The sequence below is a fragment of the Sprattus sprattus genome (genome assembly GCF_963457725.1).
Source record: "Sprattus sprattus genome assembly, chromosome: 2".
NCBI classification, from domain to species: Eukaryota; Metazoa; Chordata; class Actinopteri; order Clupeiformes; family Clupeidae; genus Sprattus; species Sprattus sprattus.
This window is the reverse complement of record NC_137921.1, coordinates 10,693,283-10,702,650: the sequence shown is the minus strand read 5'-3', so window position 1 is coordinate 10,702,650 and position 9,368 is coordinate 10,693,283. Positions and strand designations below refer to the sequence as shown.

The window sequence follows — 9,368 nt, the reverse complement described above, 5'->3', positions numbered from 1 at the left end:
TACGTCGCTTTTCACAATTTCATCAGGGGCCAAGGAAGTCAAAGAGACAACGTTGAGAAGACTTCCTGTGCGGAACCCTGGGCTGTGAAACAGGCCCGCTGAGCACAGTGCTACAAAAGAAGACGAAGGAAAACAAAAACACCCACATCACACAACAATGTAGTGGGAGGTTTCTGCGATTCAAACCAAAACAGTTTCATATTTCCTTCCAGGCCAGGAGTTCCAGTAATTGTAGCGTTTGCAATGACTGAAATCCCAATAGATGATAGAGCTGCAGACAGACCACAGTCCAAAGAACATTTAAGGTTGAACAGTGGGGGGGGGGGGGGAGGGGGGGAAGTCTGCTGGTTTCTGGCCAACCTCAGGCAGGGGGGGTGGGGTGGGGGGGGGGGGGGTGTCTCACCTCGTCTCTTCTTGCCCCGTCCCGTTCCGTCTCCTCCTATCTCATCTCATCTGAGCGATGATCCTATGAGCACTTAGCAGATTACACGCACAGGACCAATGAGGGGATTTGCAGAGGGACCTGGTTTCTATTCAGGAGGCAAAGAGTGGCTCTCCGTAATTAAGCAGAGGGATGTCACATGAGGACATGAACTGATGGACATCAGCTTGAACGTAGGACTGTATGTCTCTGTGTGCGTGAGTGTGTGTGTGTGTGTGCGTGTTGGGGAGAGTGTCTGTCTGTGTGTGTTTGGGAGAGTGTCTGTATGTGTGTGTGTGTGTGTGAGGGGGTGGGGGGTGGGGGTGTAGTTGCATGAATAGGTGTTTTATTTAATAGGTGTTTTATTTTGTTAATGTGTGCATGTGTGTGTATGAATTCTTATGTTTAAAGTTTGTGGGCATGGATCTGAATATCAATAGAGATGAAAGTGTATGTGCATCTATATATGTGTGTGAGTGTGTGTGTGTGTGTGTGTGTGTGTGTGTGTGTGTGTGTGTGTGTGTGTGTGTGTGTGTGTGTGTGTGTATGTGTGTGTGTGTGTGTGTATTTGTGTGTGTGTGGGCCTGTGTGTGCTAAGCCACCAGCGTGGATTGGCCAGGACGTCCAGCCGCAGGATGACCTCATGGCTCATCTCTGGGGAGCCTAAACCAGAGTTCAGCTTAATTAACCACTTCCTCTAAAAGTGCCATCTCCATCTCCATCTTTCTATAAGAGAGCCATCTCCATCTCCATCTTTCTATAAGAGAGCCATCTCCATCTCCATCTTTATATAAGAGAGCCATCTCCATCTCCATCTCCATCTCCATCTTTATATAAGAGAGCCATCTCCATCTCCATCTCCATCTCCATCTTTATATTAGAGAGCCATCTCCATCTCCATCTCCAGCTTTATATTAGAGAGCCATCTCCATCTCCATCTCCCTATCAGGTCAGAGTTCAGCAATCTCTTATTTTTCACAGGTGCGCCAGTGGAAAAATCTTTATGTACTTTCATTTTTTTTTTTTCTGTTTCTGCAACTGGTTTGTTGATGCAAGTGTAACCTGATTTACTGCCGTACATAAAAACTGAAGTGCTGGGCGGCTAATTGGTGTTCCCGTTCTTATTAAGATAGGTGAGTGTCTCTCTGACGCAGTCTGAGACACACTCTCTGACTCTCTGACACTTATTTATTATCACATACAGATCCAACCTCAAGGTTTCCTAATGATTCATTTTATAATGGAGTTATTCACTGGACTAAACAAAGCTTGCCTGGTTTGATACCAGCTCACAGCAAAGTTAAACTCCTTTTACCAACTTTGAAATATGCCAGATTTACCATCCATGGTGTTAGCTTGCTCTATGTCTTAGCACAGATGATTGCCCTGGAGCGTTAGCATGGTTGCTACTCAGGATTACTGATAGAGGGGATGTCTTTGATTGAACAGAAGCAATATTACTTCATCCCAAGCAGTCCCTATATTATGGAACGTTTTGTCCAAAATGTACCAAAAGTTCAATAAATGAATTCAGCTAATTCTGCTAATTATGTGACTTGCACTTGGGATTGTGAAGTTCTGTCTAAGTGCCTGCTCAGGCCTACTTCCCATACATGCTACAGAACAACTATTACAGTTTAAATGTGGAATCTATATGAAACTCTTTGGCCCTTAAATTCACAGACTGTTGAACCTTAAGATTATATGCCTTTTCAAACAAACCAATGAAAGTATGAGGAGTAGGAGCACTTTACCTGGTGGGAAACTCAGTGTTCTCTAATGTAGGAGGAAATGGTGAATTTGAACCACAGCTATGAGTGGAATTATCTGTTTCTAAGCTAAATGGAAGGTGACCAAAAGTTGCATTTAGCCTCACGTGAGAAAAGGGCCTTAAAAATAACCTTTGCACTGTGAAAAATATAGACATGAAGGACTGATTGGATGACAGGCCGTCAGAGATCTCCGAGAGAAGGCCCTCTGAGTCTCCTGCAACAGACCTCTAATCCTCAGTCTAGGTTGGCCTGTATTCCACAGGAAGGTAACAGTTTTCAGGAACATGGCCTCCACAAATTCTCCAAATCCAGACTAAAAAACAGTGGAAAGCAGACACTATAAGAAGAGGCTTAGGTATATTAATAATGAATTAATAAATGTTTCTGTCGGCCTAATGTTTGTTTAAGCTAAGAAGCTAAATGTCAGGACGAGCCAGGTATCCCCAAGTGGTGTTGCTACTTATCTCACCTGCTGTGGCAAACTGTGTGTGCGGGCGTGTGTGTGTGTGTGTGTGTGTGTGTCTGTGTCTGTGTCTGTGTCTGTGTCTGTGTCTGTGTCTGTGTCTGTGTCTGTGTCTGTGTGTCTGTGTGTCTGTTTCTTTTTGTCTTTGTGTCTTTGCGTCTGTGTGTCTGTGTCTGTGTCTGTGTCTGTGTCTGTGTCTGTGTCTGTGTCTGTGTCTGTGTCTGTGTCTGTGTCTGTGTGTCTGTGCGTCTTTGTGCGTCTTTGTGTCTCTGTGTGTGTGTGTGTGTGTGTGTGTGTGTGTGTGTGTGTGTGTGTGTGTTTGTGCGTGTGTGTGTGTGTGCGCGTGTGTGTGTGCGTGTGCGTGTGCATGTGCGTGTGTGAAATAGAGAGATAGAAAGAGAATGAATGAGAAAGAGGAAGAGAGAGGAAAAAGAGGAAATAATAAAAAGAGACCTGGGGACGGTGTGAGAAGACAGAGAAAGGGAAAGAAATAAATGGGTGGAAAAAAGAGAGAGGTGTGAAGAAATGAGAGGAGAAGAGGGAGTGTGTGGGTAAGAAAGAGGGAGGGAGAAAGGGAGAAGGAGAGGCACAGAAAGAAGTAGAGTTGGCAGGCACAGAATGTTCCGGACGCTGGTCGATCCCTGCAACACTCATGAAAGAAACACTCTCCTCCATTTAGCCACATTCAGCTGCACAGCAACAGGCTCTAAGGCACATGTGTGTGTGTGTGTGTGTGTGTGTGTGTGTGTGTGTGTGTGTGTGTGTGTGTGTGTGTGTGTGTGTGTGTGTGTGTGTGTGTGTGTGTGTGTGTGTGTGTGTGTGTGTGTGTGTGTGTGTGTGTGTGTGTGTGTGTGTGTGTGTGTGTGTGTGTGTGTGCGTGCGTGTGTGCGTGCGTGCCCAATGCAAGAACACAATGTGTTCTTCTGCTTGACTGTACATGTGAGAATAAAAACTCTATTTATCTCATCTAAAACACGTGTAGCATCTCTCTCTCTGTCTCTTTCTTTCTCTCTCTCTTTCACTTTCTCTCTCTCTCTCTCTTTCTCTCTCTCTCTCTCTCTCTCTCTCTCTCTCTCTCGACATTGGTCCCACATAAAGGTGACAGACACTGGCTAGAGGCTTTAGAGAAGTGGAAGGTCTCCATGGCACCCACTCACTTTCACACATGCTCAGATCAGGCCAGATGCTTGAGCAGTGAAGTCCAGAAAAAGGGAGTAGAAAAGAAAACATTCAAGCCTGCTGATATTTGCAAGTCAAACAGCTAACCTCAATGAAATATCTGCAAGTTTAACATGGCTTTGCCACTGAGTCCTCAAGTTTGACTGTGCATTCCAAGAAAGAAAGAAAGAAATGGAGAGAGAAAGAAAGAGCAAAAGAAAGAGAGAGAGAGAGAACTTTTGTCATTTGTGGGTCAGAGGTGAGAGGTCAGAGGTGAACTCACCTGGCCCAACACACAGTCTAGGTCACCTTAGCTGCTGACCAATCAGGTCCCCCCTTTGAGAGACCTGCCTTGCAGTGGACCCCTGAGGAGGGTCTCTCAGCCAATGGGCTTTCCTGTTCTTGTGTCTGAATGTAGGTGGGGTGGATGTGAAAGACACACACATTACCATCCAACGAGCTCTTCCGTTTTCCCCAAAACTACTTGACTAATATCCAGTGGTGTAGTGGTCCCTGGAGAAGTGGTTATACTATTATTATTTTTTTTAAGCAGCCCATACAGCACAGGATGAACGCCCTGTTTTGAGAAGTGGCGATATGCAATGCTGACTGAAAAATAAGTGGGTATACTATGTATACCTGCGTATACCCTGGACTACACCACTGCTAATATCCCTGAAACCTGAACACAGTCATACTACGGGGAATACACACATAGATGTAGGTTGGGAATAGGTTCCACCCAGCCTTGTCGCCTATTTGGCTTGCCAGCGCAGGAATAAGCTCATGGAGTGAGATGAGAGCCCTGACAAAGCGCTGTCAAACTTAGACCCATATGGGTAGAAGAGAGAAAAGCTTCTACTATAGCAGTGGTTCTTAACCTTTTTGGAGGTACTGAACCCTGCAAGCTTCATCAGTGCATTTGTTGAACCCTTCGTACTTGGAAAAATAAAATGTGATTTCTTCAAAGCGACATTGCTAGTGTGGACCGGGCTATACTGTGTGTGTCTTGACCCCTGCCGAACCCCTGAGAGTGGCTCAATGAACCCCTGGGGTTCGATCGAACCCAGGTTAAGAACCACTGTAGCCTACTATAGTGTTCTAGATAGAACAAGTTCTAAGTTTGAAAACAAGGTAAAGAACCCTTGGGCTGTACGTCACACTCGATTTCTTCTTTCAGTGGGCCACAAAAACTGAATGACCCACACAGTTCAGCGTAGTCCAAGCGATGCTATTTTTTTGCTGAGACAGAAAAGCAAACCTCAACAACTTCCTAGGCAAGGAGAGAACTATAGATGAGTTGGCTATGACCTAAGAGGTTACATAATTTGGTCTGCCAAGGACCCTGTTAGCTGATCTGAGGTCTTTTCTTCTGTGCAATGAAACCACTCGTGTGTAAGCAGCTGCAGTCATTTACAGTGCATCTGCCTCCGTTGAGAAGGGCTATTCAGTGTCAACAACTCAATTCATCAAAATGACTTAATCATTATTAGTTTAAGCGATTTTGTGCTATGTTTCAGGATGACGCTACGTTACAATGTGATAGCCTACTTGTATTAACCCGACAGTGCAAGAACTGCAGTAGGTTACAGACCAGGGTTATACACTGTGACATGGGAGAAGAAAAAGACTGCAACAAACGACTCAGACCATACGTTTTCACATCAGCCATCTTAATCTTAGATGATCGACATAAGATTAGGCCACGTATAAAAACGACTGTAGAGATTACTGTTATTCTGAATACCTTTGACAGTAAATGGGGGCCGGGCCGTTGATGCAAAGCAGAATTTTATTGTGAAACTCGGCTCTAGCTTGGTTAAGCTAAACGGAGATAAAGGACGCTGAATCCGATTACAATATGTACTATGCTGAGAACTGACTAATGAACGTTGAGCGCTGTCACACGTTGACCTGTCTATTACAATAACATTACAACGTTGCCAAACTGCCAGTCATCAATGCCGTATACATAGAGAAAAATAACGCATTCTATCTTTCCTCATTAACAACGCATTGCATTCACTAGCTTTGTTTACCAGCCCTTTAAGACGATAAAAAAATCGCAACGTCGACACAGTAAACAAAATCCAGATGCTCTCATAGATTTTTACAAAGGCACGGAGAACGGGTAGGCTATATACTTAACAAGCAGTCTTACCTTGAAATGAAGGTATCGGCAGTCACCCTGTTATGACTCAAACATGAGTGTTCCCTCTCTGTATACTAGGCTACAGCAAGGCGCAGTTGCGCGGTGACATGACTAGTTATCCCTGGGTGTCCTGAGCGCGTAACAAAAATCACAGACCCTCCGTGCACTTCCTAAAATCGACCGCTCGGCGTTAAGCACTGGAACGTCACCAATAGATTGCGCTGGATCTGAGGAACTCAAGAGATGCGACCAATTTTTTTTGTCATCAGATGTCATACGCCCCCTGCTGGCCAAAGGGTTATTCTGTGGGCTACAATACACCTCCACGGCCTGACCTTATGGGGCCAGGAGATCAAACAGCCCCGTCAGAGGAAGCGACGGTGCTGCCACCTCCTGGTGAATCTGATAACGACACTTAAGGACTGATATTGCTAATAAAAAAACTATTGGTTACTTTTTATTTCCGTCTTTCTTTCTTCCTTTTTTCCTAGGAATTGCTACAGTACCTTATGTAGCTTAATACCTTCTCAAAAACCAATGTCTAACCGTGTCTCGTAGGCACTCTTCTTGTCTATACTCACGTATTCCTCTCACACTGAACCTCAAAGTCTAAAAAAGCTGTGGAGGGCAGGGTGTTTAATATTTATGACTTCTATTCACTGCTGTGTTTGTGCACTGTCTGTGTGACCTCTGTCAAGGTGTCAGCAGAGCAGGTGTGTGTTCGCCACGGCGTTGATGGATGACCTCCAGTGTTTGTCTTCGCCTTCCTGTCGGCCTGATACTAAGTAGCATTGATTCCCCTCATCACCAGAGGCAAGCCTTTCACAACTGACAGGAGAGGCTGATAAATCAGGGAGGGGGGAAGTCTCTCTCTCTCTCTCTCTCTCTCTCTCTCTCTCTCTCTCTCTCTCTCTCTCTCTCTCTCTCTCTCTCTCTCTCTCTCTATCCTTCCCTCAAAGCCCTCACACAACCTGTACAAGCCCACTGGGGATACAACCTGCACGCTCAGCTTGGACCCAGCCAGTGTTTGTTCTGATTTACGAGAGACAGACAGACACACAGAGAGAGAGAAAGAGACAGAGAGAGGGAGAGAGAGAGTGAGAGAGATAGAGAGAGAATGAGAGAGAGAGAGAGAGAGAAAGAGAGAGAGAGAGAGAGAGAAAGAAATCCCAGTGGAGATCTATGTCAGTCAGTAACTGAAGTTGCACACATCCACTGTTGCCTTAGAAACACAAAACCCTGTACAGCATAGACAACAATCAATAAGCTGCAGACACGAGGAAGCAAAATAGATTTGAAATGGCGCATAATGAATAGTTTCACTGGGCCAGGTCTTTTGAGGGCAGATTTTAGTCAAGCTCTTATGAGGGATGTGTTATTTGTGCAACCAACCACTGGAGGGCAGCACAATACAAGTTCACAGACAGATATGCACACACACATGCACAGTGGAAAAACCTCCCCGCACCTACTCAGAAGTTTGCAAATGTTTACACAGACACACACACACGAACACAAACACAAACACAAACACGCACACACCAACACACACACACACGCAACATGTCACATATCACACTGGGTTTAGAGCTGTCATGTTCTCAGTCATGGTTGCGTGCAGTGACACGCTGTGTGCTGTGTGTGATTAGGTGGAAGAGAAGAAAAAAAGACAGAGAGAAAGAGAGAGAGAGAGAAAGATAGAAAGAGAGAGAGCGAAAGAGAGGGAGAGGGAGAGAAAGATAGAAAGAGAGAGAGAGCTAGAAAGAGAAAGAAAGAGAGGGAGAGAGAGGGAGGGGTAAACTTCCTCAACGCCATCACTCTCCTCACTCACGCAAAGCCATTAGCACATCTCAGGCTGCAGCTGTGTGCCTGTCACCTCCCCTCAAAGCTCAAGTGACAGGGCCTGTCTCTCTGGGGCCCAAGGTCCTTAAGGAGAGAGGGAGAGAGAGAGAGAGAGAGAGAGAGAGAGAGAGATCAGGGCCTGTCTCTCTAGAGCTGCCCAAGGTACTCAAGGAAAGAGTGAGAGAGGGAGAGAAAGAGAGAGAGAGAGAGAGAGAGAGAGAGAGAGAGAGAGAGAGAGAGAGAGAGAGAGAGAGAGAGAGGTGGGAAGCCATTGGTATACCTTGGGGGTGTAGGTTTCACCCTGGCCTCTGTGTGGTTATCCAATCCCAAGTAAGCCTCAGTCGTGATAGAAGTGATACTTGTCGTTGCACTGATGTAGATGTGGCAGTTTCGTCTCATCTGCTTGACAGAGATGAAAAATGTTTTTGGTTGTTAAGTTCAAGGCAGCTGCTGCAGAGTTCAAACAAGAGCCAGTCCTGGGTCTCAATGGTACCCTGTGTAATTGGAGCACAGCACGGTGCCAGTCCTGGGTCTCAATGGTACCCTGTGCAATTGGATCACAGCACGGTGCCCAAACGCACTAACTTTATGTTATTTCCAGCGGCAGTCCAAGACGAAGACACATTCTGGGTTATTGGTTTTCACTTAGATGACATTCCACTGAGATAAGGGAGACACAACAAACACACGAAAAAAATGTTCTCCGTTTGGGGACATTGGAGAAGACATCTGAATATTCTTGGAACTCGATCTTCTGTTCTGTAGAAGCTTCCAGATCTCTGGAGAGCCACATGTAGCCTCGTGATTCCTGAGCAGAGACATCCTGTGGGAGTTTTATTTTTATTTGATGGTCCAATAATATTGCTGAAAGGACCCGAGAAATATTGCGCCGTGCTTGTTTATTGCCTCTGGAGTGTGTGGGTACGGCTTTGCAACAGGAGTGTTTATTCGTTGTGCCAGAAGAGCAGTGTGGCTGTAAATTAATCCGTGAGGAACAGAGTGGAGAGAAACGGAGAGATGTCTTTTTCAGCACAACGCAACTTCGCACGGAAATGGCTTTCTGCCTTCTGCACACAGGGGGAGGAATGTGGATAGTTTCAGTCGAATAAAAATAAAAAGGAAGACAGAGAACAAGCTTAAAAGAATGAGAAATAAGTAAAGAAGAAAAGAAAAGGAAAGAAAGAAAGAAGAAAAAGAGAGGAGAAGAGAAGAACGGCATGATTTGACCCCTATGACCCCCACTTGTTAGTGACTGAGTGTCATGCAAAAGACTTTAAGATCGTCTATGGCCACAACGCACTCTCTGCAAACCAAATCAGCCTGAAGGCCTCGAACACACAAAAGTCTAAGGCCACTCAAAAACTCCTTATCTGCTGAAAAGATCCCAGTGGCTTTGATCACAAACAACACAAAGTTACTCCCACCACTCCACCAAGTAACAACTACTTCACAACAAAGTGATCAGACTGTCGCGCTAAAGGGCAAGCATCTGTACAAACTCTGAATGGCTAATGTTGGGCTGCAAGTCACTGAGCAGGGAATCTGGACTTCTTGGAATGA

The 9,368-nt window shown here is 45.4% G+C and overlaps 1 protein-coding gene across 1 annotated transcript in view; it reads right to left on the bottom strand.

Moving 5' to 3' along the window:
• The window catches only part of rnf144ab (ring finger protein 144ab), a 21,708-nt gene extending 15,640 nt beyond the window's left edge, over positions 1-6,068 (bottom strand). The window contains exon 1 of the mRNA XM_080857844.1: positions 5,976-6,068. The gene's annotated coding sequence lies outside the window, so the exon portion shown is untranslated. The remainder of the gene's footprint in view (positions 1-5,975) is intronic.
• Positions 6,069-9,368: the final 3,300 nt, after the last annotated feature.